An 18,304-nucleotide genomic window follows, 5' to 3' on the forward strand; every position below is an offset into this window, starting at 1 on the left:
TCCTTTAATTGGATTTCCAGAAATTGATGAATCGGTCGAGGTTCAGCAGTTGTGTGAGCAGTATATCTGGTGCCATAACAGACTATGTGTACATATGAGTTTGTGTGTTTATGTTTTCTAACGGTAGATGGAAAGGGAAGGTGTCTGTTACGAGAAAGCATGTTTTCTCTCCTCTCTTCTTCTCTGATTACTGCTGTTTTGGCAGCTGATGTCCAGTAATGGAGACCTGGCTGTCAGGGAAATTTGTAGCTGTCTGCCGTAACGCAGCTCTTCATTCCAATCAGCAGCTGTCAACCCAGCCTAGGCTGTTATAAATGACGGCCACTAACTGCCTCACAAATTCTCTGCACTATTTGAGAGCCAGCGTGAAATAAGGTTACACTTGCCCAATGTGCTGCTGTGGGTTAATGGAGAGGTCTCAAATATCAAACACTACAAACTACTTCTGAGCCTTCTCTTAGTTTGAGGAGCTCATGCAAAATATAAAGAAAATGTTTTGTGATTGCTGAATGCAAACAATAATACAATTTAACAAAGGTTTTCTCCTTGAAAATATTTCAGCTGTTGGAACAGTTTATTCAATAGCTCATTGTTATCATGCTGATGCCTGCGCCGTCATGTCAGTGTGTACATTGCTGAAGTAGTCGCTCTGCTTGATTGACTGAGATAACTGCATCATAAAAAACTTCTTTATACCCTTGTATGGTAGAGGTTGCACTAATAGAATTGTGTGTGAGGCCATAAATGCGACTGTGACAGAAAAAGCATGTGTTTGTCAGCTGTTAAACATGGGCCATGGGCATTCACAACGGCACAGTGGGGAACAGCTGCCATATAAATCACTCACCTTTGAAATGCTGCGATGGGCTCTCCGCCCTCACCGTCACTCTGCGGGTGAACAGAGAAGCGATTCAGGGCAGGGAGCGGCTGACACCGGGAACATGACACCACCTCCTATCTGCCTAGCAGGCAAGGCAGCAGAGAACACTACCGGACACCTTTCGTCAGGTTCCTCGCTGCTTAAGCTTGCTACACCCCTGACTCCTTTTACGCTCAAGGCAAAACGGTGCGGTGTGGCACTGCCCTGAAAAACACAAAGAATGTTACCACAAGCTATTTCTCTACGTGGTTGCATTGACTCACATGGTTTCTCTCTTATCCTTCATCTGCCAGATTACTTACCCACCCTTTTAGGTTGATGAGTTTTACCACAATAAGATTGATGCTCTTGGCTATTATGGGCCTTGTAAAAGAGGGAAGATTCCTTTCCTGTGACAGGTAGCAATTAAGCCTTAAAGAGGTGTAACAAGGTCCTGGATTTTTCTTGTCAGAGGTTGTATAAAAAACAGCATGTCTGCTATTTGTGCGTTGCTATAAAAGGATGAAGTAGATGGATTAGATTTTGTAGTGAATTTTCTTTTTGTCTGACCTTTGGTTCACAGGTAATCCTTATCTCAGGAATCTTGAGCCTCAAAGGTGCGGCTGTTTCCTACCCTCATTTACAAGACAATCAAGGAATGCTCACACACCTGTAGCACTTCACCCACATGTGAAGCCAGTTGTGAGAATCCAGCGGAACAACTTGCTTCTGCCAACACATGCTGATCACTCTTCAGATAACAAGATGTTGTTTTGGAAACAGCCATACTATTTGAAGAAATGATAGAGCAAAAGAAGGGATGATAGTTATAATAATAATAATAATAGTCACGGTTATATGAGGTGCTGGCGCCCCAGAGTCCTGCGGCTGTTTGCGGTTAATTAAGACCTGTTCTCCCTCTGCTTTAGTGTTGAGCCACATTCCACAGTGTGTTAAGCTGTTTGTTAGTGGCTGTGTCTCTGCAGTGGAGGGTGGAGAAAGGGATATGTGTGTGAGTCATCCGCTCCAATCATCTGGGATTGACGAAAGAGCTGTGTGATACATAGCTAACCGCTCAACCACCTGTCAATCCACCTACACTGTTACCACCCCGCCCTGTAGGCACATCACTGGAAAACCGCTGACAATAGGATGCTGTAGATACAATTTCTCTAAGAGGTGGAATGAACAGTTTCTTCTATTTCTTCTACTCTGTGGTATTTGACCTGCAGTGTCAGGTTTATGATTTAAGTGCAGTTGCGTCAGGCTGATGCTCCTCTGTGGATTCATCTCTCCTTGGCTGGAGAGCGACAGGACAAGAAGAGGCTGGTAGAATAACTTATGAACGCCCATCACGTTTGCTCAAGACAGGCAAGGCAAGACAGTCAAACAAAAGAATACAGGAGCCTGAAGGAACTCATGTTCAAGCATTATGTCTAGTTTCACATATCAGTTCAGCTGAGTTGTCATTTGTTGTCAATCAGTTTGACTAACTGTTCAAGCAACAAATACAAGTCTTTGAAGTCTGCTGGTTGCTTCCTCCTTCTTGTTTGTGGTGAAATCATAGCCGGACCTGTAACACTATCACATGTTTGAAGAGATGAAAGGAGAGACTGATGTGACAGAAGGTCACAGAGTCTAAGGCAGCGCTGGGCAGGTGATGTGTGACGCAACACACACACAAATTTGTTCTTTGATTTTCTTCTTGCTTCCAGTTTTCCTCTGGCCTCTGTTTTCACCAGATGGATTGATAGGCAAAATCACTCCCAATATGTATTTGTTTCCCATTATTAGTTCAGTATTGGCTTATGATGAGAAACTTAAAAGATCAGTCCCCTCCCAAAGTTCATGACAGTCCATCCAATAATTGTTGAGATATTTCACTGAAAACAACACCAGAAAAATGAGGATGATTGATTTGTCTCTCTCAGCACAGATTCACTGTGTAATAAAGTTTCCACTCTTATTTGATGAGAGTGAATGCAATACATATGCGATCTGGCAGCAAGGCATTATCTCAAATGTATTTATTTTCATAGAAGAAACTTCAGCCTTCATCAAAGCAGCAGGGGAGTAGTGAGCCATAGTATTTCAATCAAGAGAGACTTTTTTACAGATATGCAAAGATGTATGTACAACACATATTTGCATATCTATCATAATATGAACTGTACAGATTCTTTGGGGATTAGACTCCATCTTAAACATATTTTAAAGGTGTAGAGAAGTCAGGCACATTCTCCTCGATGGAGCCTAGACACTGGTGATGGTGGAGAAGGAATCCAGAGAGGGAACACAGGAGCCGTATGCCGCAAAGGAACTCATGTTGCCGTGGTTAATGATGACCAGAGGTGGAAGGGGAGGAGGAGGGTTGCACGTTTGCCTGAAAAGACAGCTAATATCAAGAGAAAAGACATTCAAAGCAGGATGTCGTGCAGTGATTGGATCATGAATTTTGTGGCCAATTTGGGTTGGTTTACTGAAAAGTGAACGCCTCTTAGGAGCTGAATAGTTTTAGGAAGAGAGAACGGTGACTGAAGTCATTTAGAAGTCTTCCTAAAAGAATTTGCGCTGAGCTTCCTTTCAATAAAAAGAAACAGTGTTGTATCAATCAATCCCAACTCTTCAAATCAATACATATGGTTTTCTAAATGCATTTTTTAACACTGCAAATCTAATCAAACAGTAAATGTGTGGTATGCCTGTGTTTTGTGTTTTAACTTTATAATTATTACCTTTATATACTTTTAGAGTGACCTTAGAGACTCTTTTATATACCTGCTTTGTACTTTTACTGATGTTTTGCACTGAAAGGACTGCATTTAATTTCATTGTACATGTACAATGACAATGAGGACTATTCTATTCCAAATATTACAGTACATGCAGTATAATTATTATTGTTAATGTTGCAAATAGATCTATTTTCTGTTTTCTCCTAATAAGTTATTAGATGACTAATAATTACAGCTTGAACATTGCATTGATTTGTTGATCAACAGAAAACTAATTGGCAATTATTTTAAAAATCGATTACTGTTTTAGTTGAAAAAGGTCAAATATTTCCAGGTTACAGCTTCTTAAATGTAAGGATTTGCTGCTTTTCTTTGTCTTGTGTGATAGTAAACTGAACATCTTTGTGTTTTAGACAAAGCAAGCCATTATTAGACATTTAATTAAGTGATTAATCAATAATGACAATAATTGTTAGCTGCAGCTATTAATAACTAGTCTCTAATTGTATCACAAATGCTGAATTATGTCAGAGTTAGGTACACTTATTTCTTTCTAGTCATGGCTGAAATTACCTCCTGTGTTTATTTTCATAAAATATACTGTACATACAATATATATTCTACGTACATAATGTAGAAAGGACATGTATTTCTTTAATTGACTCAAAAAATCCTCTCCAGAACAAGTCTAAGCAATGCTAGAATCTGCTAAATCCATCAGCTTTTGCAAGTGTAACAGCAGACTGTCAGGGGAAATGGTAAACCTCACTTTTGTACATGTCAAACATAACATGATGAACAGCCATAAAGTCGCACAGCATTAAAAGTTGCCTTTTCCCGCGTCCCGCTGCCACATAGCGGGGCACGTCTGCAGAACCACAAGACCATAACTCATGCACGCTCTGTAAACTAATCACTTCCTGGGTTTCTGCACACTGAGGTGAGACTGTTTCATCTCTGTGATGATGAAAAATCTGAGGTTGGGAAATTTACACCCACTCATGTATCAGCTTATTCTTGAACACTCAGTGGACAAAAGAAGCACAAAAAACTATTTCATAAGGGAGTTGTTACATTTGCAGAGTCACTGTTCTTCCATGCATTTTTATGGTTTTAGTTTGAGATCCATGAAACAAGATACCTCTGTCTGAGTAAGACCGAGACATGGGTGTCTGTAGGTGTCGAAATTGAACATCTGTGTGGCTAGGAAGTTGTTTTAGCTCAATTCTCTGGAGGAAAAGCAGTAGTTAAAGGGCGCTTTCTAAAGAAAGACCGGTCTGAGTTACAGCCATTTCAATCCTCAGTGGATTTCACACTTTCATGCACTCAAATTTAAATGTGTGTTTCCTGGTTCACTTTAGATGAGTACTCCACAAATTGCACCAAGGCCTCGTGAGGTTGTTTCCACTGAGCACATTATTTATTGAAGTGTGAAGTGGAGGTTTCTGACCTTACAGACCAGTTCCTGAAATCACTACAAGGTGTAACTTTAGGATGATTTTGAAAAGTGTGTCTTGCTCGTCATTCCTTCACCACAGCAAAATGTAGGTAGGTCATTCAATGCCAGACCGGATTGTGTACGCTCTCCACGTGATGTGAATAGTGGAACATCATGCGAGTCAAATCAAGTTGATCAGAAGACCCACACTAAATGATAGTCATGTTAATGTACCATGTAAATAGTTCAATTACTGTTGACAAAATCTCCCCTCAAGGTCATTTTTTATGGTTCTAGGATACTATGCATCCTGATAACGTTCCGTTGGTCTTTGGAATTAAAATAGCCACACATCATCACATGCCCTTCACCATACCTTTCCTAGAGGCCAGGCCTGTTTGTGAGGATGAAATTAGGTGATGCATGAATTTATATGAATTACATCTTTTATTTAACTACACAGTAGTATGATAAACTCTGACCAAGCCTGTTGTAAACATTCATATGACATATAGAAACAAATCACACAAACTAAAGTGCAAATTGCTGAAATATAAAAACAAATGTGGGGCTTTTCCACACCACACTTAGTAAAATTTACATTATTATTTAATGTGATAAACACATGTAAACATGTGGATTGCACTTTTTAAACACTGTCTTGGAACTTTACAAGAAAGTTTAATAAGTAAATTGCTCAGTCCGTAAGGAGTTGGGTTGGGAACCAGAGGGTCGCTGGTTCAAGTTCGGACAGTTGGTTCAAGTTGGTTGGACAAGTTGGTTCAAGCCCGTACGGACCAAAGTACGGAGCGTGGACTGGTAGCTAGAGAGACGCCAGTTCACCTCCTGGGCACTGCCAATGTGCACTTGAGCAAGGCACCGAACCCCACTCAACCGCTCAGGGCGCTGGTCCAGCACTGGCAGCCCCCTGACTCTGACATCTCTCCATTAGTGCATATATAGGATCTGAGCATGTGTGTGTGTGTATTTCAGGCCTGCGTGTAATGTGTAATAACAACAGAGTGTAAATTGTAATTTCCCCATAGGGGATCAGATTAATAAAAAGTATAAATTGTTTTAAAAATTCCATTGCACTCCATTATAGACTGAATAGCAGCTGAGATCAGTTGTATTGTTGTTTTTAGCCAGGGAAGCAATTTTCAGATTACATTATCTGTTTATATAATTGCAAAAGGGTTCTCCAATGTTTTCTCAGTTAGTTTTTTTTTAACATGATATCAGATTAGTGAACAGAATGTGCCTCTGGAATATTGGATGAATGGTTGCTGAATGAGCAATGTAGATATTGCATTAAAGATCAGCCATCTATTCAGATCAGCTGGTAGTCTGTATGAAATATTTTTAGTATGTGACCAGGAAATACACATTGCACCTTTTAAAGCCATCATGGATGAGATCTTAAAGTTCTTAAAGGGTTCAGAAACAAAATATTAGTAACATCCACAATTTCATAGCAAACTTGGCAAACTGTGCTGATGAACAGCGTTTGATATGATCGAAAGCTCCAGAACAGCTACTAAATAAATGTTCATATGAGATTGTCTTGTCAAAGTTACAATGTGTTTCTCAAAGGCAAGTTAGGAAAGGTAATATAATTATGCAAAAATTAGGCACTAAAAATAAAAGCCAAAAAGCTGAAAATGTCTGTTCATTTTAGTCACAGACAAGAACAATTAGGAAAAGCCAAATAAAAACAGAGTAAAGTAGTGCTAAGTAAAGCAAAACAACATGGTTTAAAGCAGGGATTTTAAAAAGTGAAAAAAAATGGAAGTTTCTAAATAGTTTTTTTTTTTAAACATAAGCAAAAGTGCAAAACATTAGTCTAAATGACAATATACAGAAAAGTACAATACACATTTCAAAGAGGGCACAGTGCACATTTTCCACAATCAGATCAGATGTTTTCACACCAAAACAAAGAGAGGAAATATGGGAAGAAGGGAGACACAACAAAAACAAAACAGCAAAAACGATGCCCACCGCTCACAAACAAGACACACAGAAACAGACCCAGACAAACACGCAAAGAAACAAGAGGCATTGACAAGGAGAACGACATTAGACCAAAGGGACCAAACACACGCACAGAAGCAAGAAGGCTGTAGCACAAATCTATAGCATGGATTTCAAGGATTCAGCAATGCTGTGCCAATTGTTGAGTCTTTCCTGGCGCTCCATTTATGCGAGCCGTGGAGATCTTCATATAGTCATATATATGAATCCAGAGAAGAAAAGGGTCCATGTACGAAAAGACAAGTCACGAGGTTGTTTCCATTGGGTTGCAATCATTCTCTTAGCTGCTGTAATTCCAGCAAAACCAGCAAGTTTTTGAGTTTTAGAGAGCTGGAGTGCTTATTCGGAATCAAAATAGTAACAGGTACAGCATCATTAATCCGGGCAGATATTTTGGATGCAATATTGTTCCAGAACTGACTAACAAGAGAGCAATCCCAGATCATGTGAAGATATGCACCTTGAGCTTTAATTGGGCTGAAAGTGCATAAAGGGCTTTTAATTATTTTCATGTGATACATTTTCACAGGGGTGAGATATATCCTATGAATGAAATTGTAGTGAATCTGCTGATGGTCTGGATTGCGTGATTCTTCTGGAATATTAGACCACACATCAAGCCAGTCAAGATCGATACTCAGGCCTGGGTAATCTTGTACCCAGATCCTCTCAATAAGAAGGCCAATATATCAATACCAAAACCAAGAACTGATAAAGCCTCAATACCATACCACAAAGAAATACGGGCTTGAATAGACATGGGGCGACCCATCCATCTTTTTCATATCTTTGTAAACGTTCAGAGCATCAGAATAGTTATGCTCAACAATCTGGTTTAAGCGGGGGAAAACCTTGCAATGGGGATGTCGGCAGAGATGGTTGAGTTGCGGTCAGAATTATTTGAATGAAGTAGTACAGACTTTAACCAGTTCATTTTAAAGCCTGATAAGATTCCTTACTCCTGGCATAATGATTGGAGGTGAGGGAGAGACTGAGACGGGTTTTCTAAAAAATGCAAAAAAAACAAATGCACATAGGTGACATCGTAATTGAAGGGCAAATAGCTTAAGCTAGAAGCTTTAGAGGACAAATAGTGCTGGACTAAGGGGGAAACCTGGGCGTGAAGATCTAGAAACTGGAAACAAATGGCGGAAATTTTTCCCCTGCATGGTACCACCTCAACTCGCCTAGTCTGTACTCACCTTTTTCGGTTTTCCATTACGTAAAAAGGTCCCTGGTCCCTGCTAACAGCTACTTTTTTAGTATCACCTCAGTCGAGGTTTTAAGCGAGCTGAAGCAATACCAAAAGATGACGTGAAAACCTGCAGACTACTGCGTCGTCATTGCTAGCGACTGACGGGGGTTGTCCTGAAAAAACCTGCCGTGTTTAAGAAGTTAAGCCAGTGTGTTTTTTAGTTTTTTTTGCTGCCTCCAGCTTCTTTTGAAACTAAACGTGTCTTCTGTCTGTGGCATCAGACACATGTCGAGAATCCAAACACACCTTCGACATTCTGTGTGTGTGTCGTTTTAGGTTACGGCAGTTTCCTGCAATGACGACCAGCCCCGGCTTGCCTCACGCATGAGGCAGTACTAATCTGCAATGGAAAAAGGAGGGCGGGGCACCGTGGTCGAGTCAAGCCAAGTCGAGCAAGTAGTGTGGAATGGAAAAACGCCAAAAGAAGAGGGGGTTCGTCTGGTTAAGACTTGGACTGAGGGGTTGGAATACAAAACTTTAATCATACAAGTTTCTAAATTGTTATGTCAACTTTAATTTTAAGGCTAAATCTGGATCTGTGCTTATGTTTAGGTTTTGAAGGGGTTAAAATAAAATATATCTCACTTTTAAAATGAGGAATTAGCAGTTATTTCAATCTTCACAGGAATGTAATTTTTCTGATTTTCCCATTTTCAATGTATAATCAACTTTTGCTTCAAATCCCCCGTGGCCTATGTAGCCTAAATTGTCTAAAAGATTTCTGCCAGATCTTTAAATCAGGTGTAAAATTAACAGGAATCCATAATTTGAAAAATATGGCAGCTAATATGTCTCCTAATCCTCGTTAAAAATGTGGTTGTGATTAACTTTATTATAGCCAAGTCGTTTCATGGATAAGATCACATTATTACAGCCTACATTTCAAAATGGCTACCTAAAATGCACTCCTGTATTATTTTAAGAGTCACAGACCTATTTATCATGGAGGGTGCACTGTGTGTACGGCCTGTAGGCTTTCATGAGAGTGCCCATGATGGAGTGTCATGCTGAAACAGGCTTTGTAAAGAGGCCCCTACAAATATAGCAGCCTGTTTCCCTGACTGAGCGTTTTGGGGTGACAGGGCTGTAAATTGTGGGTAAGAAAATGGATCATGTGAAACACATGAGGCTGACAGAGTGACACTGAATATCTGTCCATTTTATACACTGCCAGAGAACAATCAAAATAAGGAAAGGAAACCATGGAAATTAACAATTTTGTGGCTAAGCTATTAGTGGCTTTTTGGCTGCCAATGCTAAAGATGGATAGCTTATCTGACTTTAATAGCTGGCGCAGCAGTATTAGTGCTGAGCTTGAGCGAGGAGAGGAACAATACGGCACATTAGAGGAGCAGCCAGCACATGCCAGAAACTGCTCCAGACTTCTAATTAGCATTCATTAACAGTAGGGGAAAGAGCGATTATGGTCTTTAAGTAGTGCATTAGCTAATGTTGCTTTTTCTCATGTCAGCAGATTTAGATAGAGAGGAGTGTGCTGCCACATCAGAGCCACTGCTTTGTGCTGACTGGGAGGTTTTGGTTGATGTTTGTGATGACCTTAAAATACACTGCTGCTGTTTGTTTACACTAGTTATTACTGCTAACAAGGCCACAGGCTCAGTCAGACATGACTGACTGCTTGCTACCATCACAGCTGCTGCAGAGGCTTGGCTGAATGTGTGACCGCCCTCACATTGTTTTTATGTTGATACTTTACAGACTTGCTTGACAGATAAAGAGGAGATGCTGCTTTCTGTTTGATCTATTAGCCTGATTATAGAACTGTGAATCACTGCTCACATCTCGGATTCAAACAGTCAATTATGAAGTGAAATGAAATAGCAATTCAGTTAAGTGATCTGCTGTGTGATCTACAGTTTACAGTATGTATTGAGGTACTGTATATGTTTATATGTATGTATGTATGTATGTATGTATGTATGTATGTATGTATGTATGTATGTATGTATATGTGTGTATGCATGTATATGTGTGTTACTATTAAAAAGATTTAAAAGAAATCACAAATACAGAATCAATAATCAATCTTATAAATTCTTGTTAATATGGGATCACTCAGAGCACCGGTTTATAAACAGCATGGCTTGTTACAGTGATGGCCCCTTTCACACTTTGCAATCTTCAACATGGGGGCCCCAGAGTTACTGCAGGGGGTTCTCCAAATTAGTGTTAATTAATTAAAAGTTTTTTTCTAGTACAGAAAATCTTTTGGGATAAGGACTGTAGGTTAGAAGTTGCAAAGTAACTCCCGCACACTGTCTAACTTGTCTAACTAATAAATTCAATAGTAGGAAACATTTTCGTAATAGACCTTCATCTGGCATATGGATGAAGGGAGTTTCTTTGTAACTTTTCTTGCGAAGTTTTTCCAAAAAATAAAACGACTTAACATGAATTAAACATTATAAGCAAGTATGAATCAGTCTATTTGTGAAAAAAGTCAATGATAATAGGTTTAAGAGCCAACACTGTAGGTTAGTAAGTCTCCATCCATAGAGACAGTTAGGTAGGATTCACTGTGCCACATGTATGTTTAACAATAAAAGATGATTTAGAAAATCATACCAACAATTTTTTTATAGCTTAGTTTCTATGCACTAAAAAGGTAGGTAAAGGCTTTAGGCTGTCATAATAAGACTAGTTTAATATGCCACTTGATTTTATAAAATATGTAGGAGGTTCCCGCCCCGTCTTTCTCTAGATAAGGGGTCCTTGGCTTAAACAATGTTGAAGACCGTTATTATCCCATATACAGTATATCCTATATATAAGTTTATTTAATTTCAATATGTTTACATACTGAATGGGTTACACGCTACAGTATTTTTAAAAGAATAAGCTTTTGCAAATACAAACATATTAATAAAATCTTGTTTAGCAGTAATTTAAGTTCATCATATTCAATTCAATTTCAATTCAATTTTATTTATAAAGTTTCAATTCATAACAAAAGTTATCTCAAGACACTTTACAGATAGAGTAGGTCTAGAACACACTCCATAATTTACATGGACCCAACAGTTCTAGTAGTTCCCTCCAGAGCAAGCAACAGTGGCGAGGAAAAACTTCCTTTTAGGCAGAAACCTCGCACAGACCCAGGCTCTTGGTAGGCGGTGTCTGACGACCAGTTGGGGTTAAAATGAAGATTGGCAATAACAGTCACAAAAAATAATAGTTTGTAGCAGTTCTTTGTAGTAGTTCATGGCATAGCAGGGCACTGTGCGGCATTACAAGGCACAGCAGGACGTAGCAGGGCACAGCAGAGCGTAGCAGGATGTAGAAGGGCATCGCAGAACATTGTGATTCAGATTTATATTGCAACCACTTGGGGGCGCAGGCCCGAAAATTGGTTATCGGAGCCTTAAGACCCATATACCTAAATAATCAACACACAACGATGCTGATCAATAACAGAATATTGTTTGTATTCTTGTAATTTTACTTGTCAATCTCCTGTAATATAAACTGTGCTGGTGGATGAATCCTGAACAAACTGCTAGCTGAAAGGGTTTTATAAATTTGTCTTACTTTATAATTTCAAACGAGGCAAAAATAAAACCTTATTCAGCTACACATACACTTTAGGCCACAACATTTTTTATTTGGAGTAATCACAATCAATGGCCTTTTGTACTAACTTCGCTTTGACTTTATACAGGAAAAACATATTTATTTAATGCAAAGATTTAATATAATAGTTGAGCAATCTGATAGTGAGAATATCATAATCAGGCTGTTTATATTGGCAGCTGTTTGACCTTGAATAAACTGGAGAGAAAAAAAACTCTAAAGTGAAACCATCTGAAGTGTTGAGCTGTTCGTGTAGAACTGTCAGCAAGTCCAAGCTCGACTGCACAGAGCGCCATCGGCCAGCAGATTGAGGAACTCTGACGTCTAACAACAACATGCACATGAAAGACAAGCGATGAAAGAAATGTCACTCTTGTCAAACACGGAAGCCACTGAGGCAAAAGTAAGCAGGAGTTTGCTTTCTTCCCTTTTCTTATTATCTTTATTATTATTACTGCAGCCGGCGGTCAAGGTTCACTAGCAGAGCACACTTAACCATGTATCCTGTCACACACACACACACACACACACACACACACACACAACTCTGTCTCTCCTAACACCAGTCCTGCACTGTGTGCTCTGCTAATATTGACTCTTCTGACTAACACTGCCTCTATTGAGTCAAACACAGAACTGTTTGACTAGAATTAGAACATCATTGAGATAAGAGCCGTGGACCTGTCCAGGCTGGAGCTGTGGTGCTAATGTAAAGCAGAGCAGAAGAACAGCCGCTGATGACTGTCAGTGAAGTGAGCTGAAGGTGCAGAGGTGGGGCTCGCAATCTGGTCTCTACACAAATGTTTTCTCACTCTGTGACTTTTATCAGCGACGCACAATAACAGCCACTTGTGAAATCACACACAGCATTCTTGTTTTCCGTGTGGGCAAAGCTGTGTTTATGTGCGTGTGGTTTTTCTGTCATTAAGCTCATTGAGTCCTTGAGGGTAAAACAGGCTTGTCACTGAGGCCATTGTGTTGTTTGTGCCTATGCACCAAAAACGAAGTTATGTCAAACTTGTTGGCAGCGGGAATAAAAGCTTGTGTTGTGTGCCAAAGCACATTTTTAATCTGAATGCAGGTATTAAAATCTTATCTCTGGTTACACATTGCAGCTATAATGTTAACATCTCTACTCAACCATAAAACACACACACAGACACACACAAAGATAAGCAAACTACTAAACTACTTTCAGGCCTACTCACTTTATCGCTCTTTATCTCTGTCACATACACATTTCCAAGATGCGAGCTGTGCCCGAAATCACTTGCTATTTACAATATAGTCCATTATATTTACCCTCCCCCATTTTATTTAAGCTTGTAATTTATGTAGTGCCCTGACAAATGTTCACAATGAATGGAATTCGTAGCATTTATTGCATTTAAAAATGCAAAAATCACACTTGTCTGTTATGACACAAAATGACAATGATTGATAAACGTCCAAACTCTTGATTCACTGATAGTGAACTACTGAGAGTCTATTAACCAGGGAGTGGTTTTTGGACTCAGAATTACTTTCTTCAGTCTACTGTTAAGGCTCTCATATGAACTCCAGACAATCTCCGTAGAATCAGGTGCAGACATTATCCGAAGTTGCCCTTTGACACAGCACACAGACTGAGATATCTGTGTCAGACACATGTTTTTTAATGTTTATTTAAAAGTTCCTGTCTCCAGATACGGACAACAACTTTTTAGCGTTAAGGCAAGAGTGCAGGAAAAAAAAAAGTTTTGTATATACTAGTATACGCATGATCTAATAAGACAAACATAAAATAATTTGGCAAAACACATATAGGCTGTTGATCTACTTTATCACATTACATCTGACCACTTCATGTTTCATGTTCTAGGAAGCCAATTATCCACCTTTAAACACGACTGAGCCTCTAAAATGGAAGATTACTGTGAGAGAAGTGACTTTTGTGACTCTTTCCTACGCAGGTTTAAGGCTTAAGCATGGAATGGGTACAAAATAAAAACCTCAGGAGACAAAAAATCCTTAAAACAAATGCCTCTGAATCGGAGGTGCCCAGAGATTCCCACCCCTAGATTTTGGTGTTGGCCATTACCGACAGAAGTTACTGTCATCTCTCCAGTTAGACATTTCCGTTGCTCGTGTAAATCATCCTTCTTCTTCACCCCCGGATGTTTGTTTTCTTCTGATTTTATATGCATTTTTATTGAGTTGGTGAAAAGTTGGCTTAGGTTTAAGCAGCTAAACAGTGTTTTTCATTATGGTTTGCTCTTATATTTTTGGTTTTGGATCCTTTTATACTCTTTAAATACCCAGTACGTCTCTTTCTACGGCCCTATGCTTCAACATGTGGAGAAATTCAAATCTGGGCACGGCTGGTGGACAATCGCTGTATGGCGGAGTTGTTTAGCAAACAGTCAACTGTGCAATAAATGTTTCTGTAAATGATCGCTTGCTGTTTTTTATCTTATACACCATGTTCGGCCCACACATCTGGGTGAGGGGTACGCCACATGAAAAGGGAAGAGCTGAATAAAAGGCTGCTGCAGATGGCAGTGCAGCAGTCCGTTCTGCTTATGTGGTTTCATTTTATCCCTCCAGGCCCTTGTGGTACTTTGAATTGCCCAGGGTTATGTATTCACTCGGTCATGTAGGCTAAACGAACCATCCATAATGTAAATGAGAAAGAAAGAGAGATTGAGAGAGAGACAGAGATGCTAATGCAGTGGTGCCCCTGGTGTTAGGAGGGTAGAGAAAGAGTTGTCAGCATTTTCCCATATTTCACTTTCAAATGAGCCACAGATGACTGGAGAGTCAAACTTTTTGCACAGCACACACCAAATGGTGCAATTACTTACCAAAAGATAAAACAATATGTGAATTTAAAAAGTCCAAAGCATTACAAATGTGGTTTATTGGTGTAATTTATAGAAAGGGCTTCTCATCCTTGCTTAGGATTTGCATGTAGAGAGATGATTCAGTCCAAGCATCATCATTGACAGAGCTGCTGACTCTCTCTGCTGCCTGCTAGTAGTTATGTGCTTATGTGTTTATTGTGGTTGAACCTCCACCCCCACTTCTGCTATACCCACTTAGCACACAACGTCCCAAATGCACTGTTTTCCCATTTAGGAAACGCAAAGCACTTTTTCAAAAATAGTGAATAGCTTTCCAGGGACACGGGTTGTGTTATGAGTGCTGAATATTCACTGTTGGGATTGTTTTTCTTCTTTTTCTGCCTGTTCAAGTCACTACACAAAGTAACCACATAACAACACCGCTGCTGTCGGTACTCTCTCATTTTAAACAGTAATCACCCGGCATATTTGTTCTTGGCACTGCAAAACATGATGCAAGTTATTTTTCTGTCCTCAATGAGAAATAATTCCTGGCATTTATCTGCCTCCAAAGTGTTACAGCCAATTTGATATCAGATAAATATTTGAGCTGGCATGCCATGAAGCGTATGTCATTTGAGCAAAAAGCACTGGCACTATAGATGCATTTAGCTGCTCAAAGGGAGGAGAAAGACAAGGGAGAGGCCTTGTCTGTTCTACATAAGATTCCACTCAGCCCCTCTACAAACAGAGAGGATGCTAGCCAAACAGGCTTATTCAAGGGGGTTCTGTGTGGACCGTGTTAGCTCAGCAAATCCAGCTCCACAAACATGCTTCAAAGAATCCTGCTATCTCCGCAGAGCCTTTGATGTGGGTATTGATCATGCAGCAGTCTGTGAGAAAGAGGGTTGCAGTGGAGGTTTAATATTGTGTTTTTGGCTCGGATAGAATAGATAATAAAAACATGAACTCCCATCACGGCGCGCTGTGCTTTAGTTATGACAGCTGCATAACCATTTTCTGTCTCTGAGGTAGATGAGGAGTAAAAGACAAGGGAAGAGCAAATCAGATCGTTTGCCCTGAGGATAGGTTGCACTGACACACTATGTTTACCACAGTAGAGGAGCCCGAGCACAATACAAATAAAGTCAAAACATTGAGATGACAGACACACCTCCTGTTGACAGTATAAATAGTCTGAGATTTGTCCACCCACTTCCAAAAAACATTCCAAAAAACATTAGTTTATAAGGTCACCTAATTCTCAGGCGGGAAATGACGGCAAAACACTTTTTGATAGTTCTTGGTGTTGCACTACGTTGACAAAACAAACAAACATAAACAAAGCAAACACTTCCAGAATCACACAGTCACGGTGTATGCTATAGAAAGACAAACAAAGTCTGTTCTTCTTAGCATGGCAAAACAACCACCCACAGCCCTGCTCCTGTCTCACACTGAGACCATTAGTCACGATGATTTCTCTGCCAGCTGTCCTGGTGTTTGCTTAGGCTAGCCTCGCAGGCAGGTTGAGCCTCATTTGAATTCTCACTTCAGTTTATTAGGCATGCGCTGGATCATTAGTATCCAGTAAGGCCCATGCAGATGTGTTCCTCAGGTAATGCTCAAATGCAAATCTGAAGGGCCATTAATCATGCGGATAAACACACCATGAAAATAGCATGCTCTGTGAATTACTACATGAACCCACAGTAATTCAGAGTTTTTGCTTTTTGGAACACCTGTCCTGTTCATCTTGTCTACAGCAGTCACGGCAATGTGCTCTAATCTCATTTGTGCACATGGATGCTGTAATCTCAGCCTTTATACTCATACCTGGCCTTGTGTGATAAGTTCATTAGAATGATTGGATTTAACCATATCTAATATCAATATCTAATTAATTAAGTAACTCCTTAAATCGCCATGTGTAGTAATTGCCTACCATCTACAAAGTGCAACATGCAAGGTACTGGGTAAGAGCAGCAGTGTGGCAGACTATTTTAAGATAAACAGCTGATGTGTGCGTTCAAAGAGGCCTTTGTATTTGCTTCTGCGTGGGATTTTGTGTGCAGGGACCTGACTGAGCTTTATGTACATATAAAAAATCATGTGGTGCTATTTCACCCTTTTCGAAATGCCACCTATGATTGTTCACAGATAAGCTGGTTTCAGTGTGAGGAATTTGCATGAAAGCATTGGCAGGACAAAGGTTTGAAATACCATTCTCCTTCTCACTGTATCAAGCAAGGAATCACAGATTTCAGTTTAGCGGGTTAATAAGAGATATTTTTAACGCACATTTATTCTTTTCACTTGCAGAACTGAAGCTAGAAAATTCCTATGTGGTAAAGTTGAGTCAATCTCCACCACAGCCTAAATACCATTTAGTCATCATACATCATCCTGCATTGTGCCATTGTCAGTCCAATCATTTCTGGCATCTCCACTTCTTTCATTTCATCAGCAAACTGCTTGGAGCACTGCTTAAATAATCAGCCAACTGCACGCAAAGCCCGGGTACGCAGCAGCATTAACTAGATGAGATCAACTACTTGTAAAAAAGCAGTCCGATTTTTCTGTGAGGGACACAATGTGGTTAGAATGAAAGTGAGTCCACGGAAATCAGTCATGGCATACTGTCACCACAGTAAGGACACAGCCAGCTAAAAGTGCAGCCAAGCCACATATACTTGGCAAAGATAATACACTCAACTGACAGCTGCAAGCACTTAGTTGGCTGCCAAGTACAAAGACAGGGAGGAAAAAACACTATTCAGCCCAATTTGGCTATAATGAGCCTACACAACAATGGCTTCCAATATTTTCAATAAGAAATCAGTCATGTCTTGAATTATGTTTGCCATAGGTCATTTCTCAGTGTTGATGTGTAACCACAACAACAAGCACAAGGGCAAATGGATTCTTCATTACAACTTGAACTCAAAATGATGACGTCAGGAAACAAATGGACAGTGACAGTCTCGGCATCTGTTTAAGTCGTCTTTGGGAGAAAAAAAAACGTCAACAGCGAGATGAAGACTGTCTCACAAAGCAGAGCAGGAGGAGGCAGCAGATGGGATGAGGTGTTCTGAACCACTAACCACCAAGGGTCAGAGCGATTCTCATGCTCCTAAACAGCTGAAAAACCTTTACCTCCGGGACTCTGTTTGAATTTGTAACCAGCAGAAAAGGGTGCATGGGAGCCTTTACCTCTTATTAACACTGAACGTGCTGCCTCATGCCTCATGCCTCCACTATGCATTTTAGTATGCATTAAGGCAGAGGAGCGTGAGGTGAACAAGCAGTGAAGTGGAGCCCGGCAGAGAGAGAAAAGCCAGATGAGTCCCAAGAGGCTGGGAGATGGGCTGAATGACAATTGACTGGCTGTCAACACTCATCTGCATTTGCATCTTTCTGGCCCGACACATTTAGCTGGCAGGCAGCCACGGCCTTGACATATTAAGACGTAGTGTACAGACCACACTCAGAGCTTTGGTTTGCCCTGCTCTCATGCAGTATTTACTTGTTCACCACTAATTGGCTTTCATTGTCGGAGAACTGTTATCC

This window comes from Etheostoma cragini, chromosome 8 (genome assembly GCF_013103735.1).
Source record: "Etheostoma cragini isolate CJK2018 chromosome 8, CSU_Ecrag_1.0, whole genome shotgun sequence".
Classification (NCBI taxonomy): Eukaryota; Metazoa; Chordata; class Actinopteri; order Perciformes; family Percidae; genus Etheostoma; species Etheostoma cragini.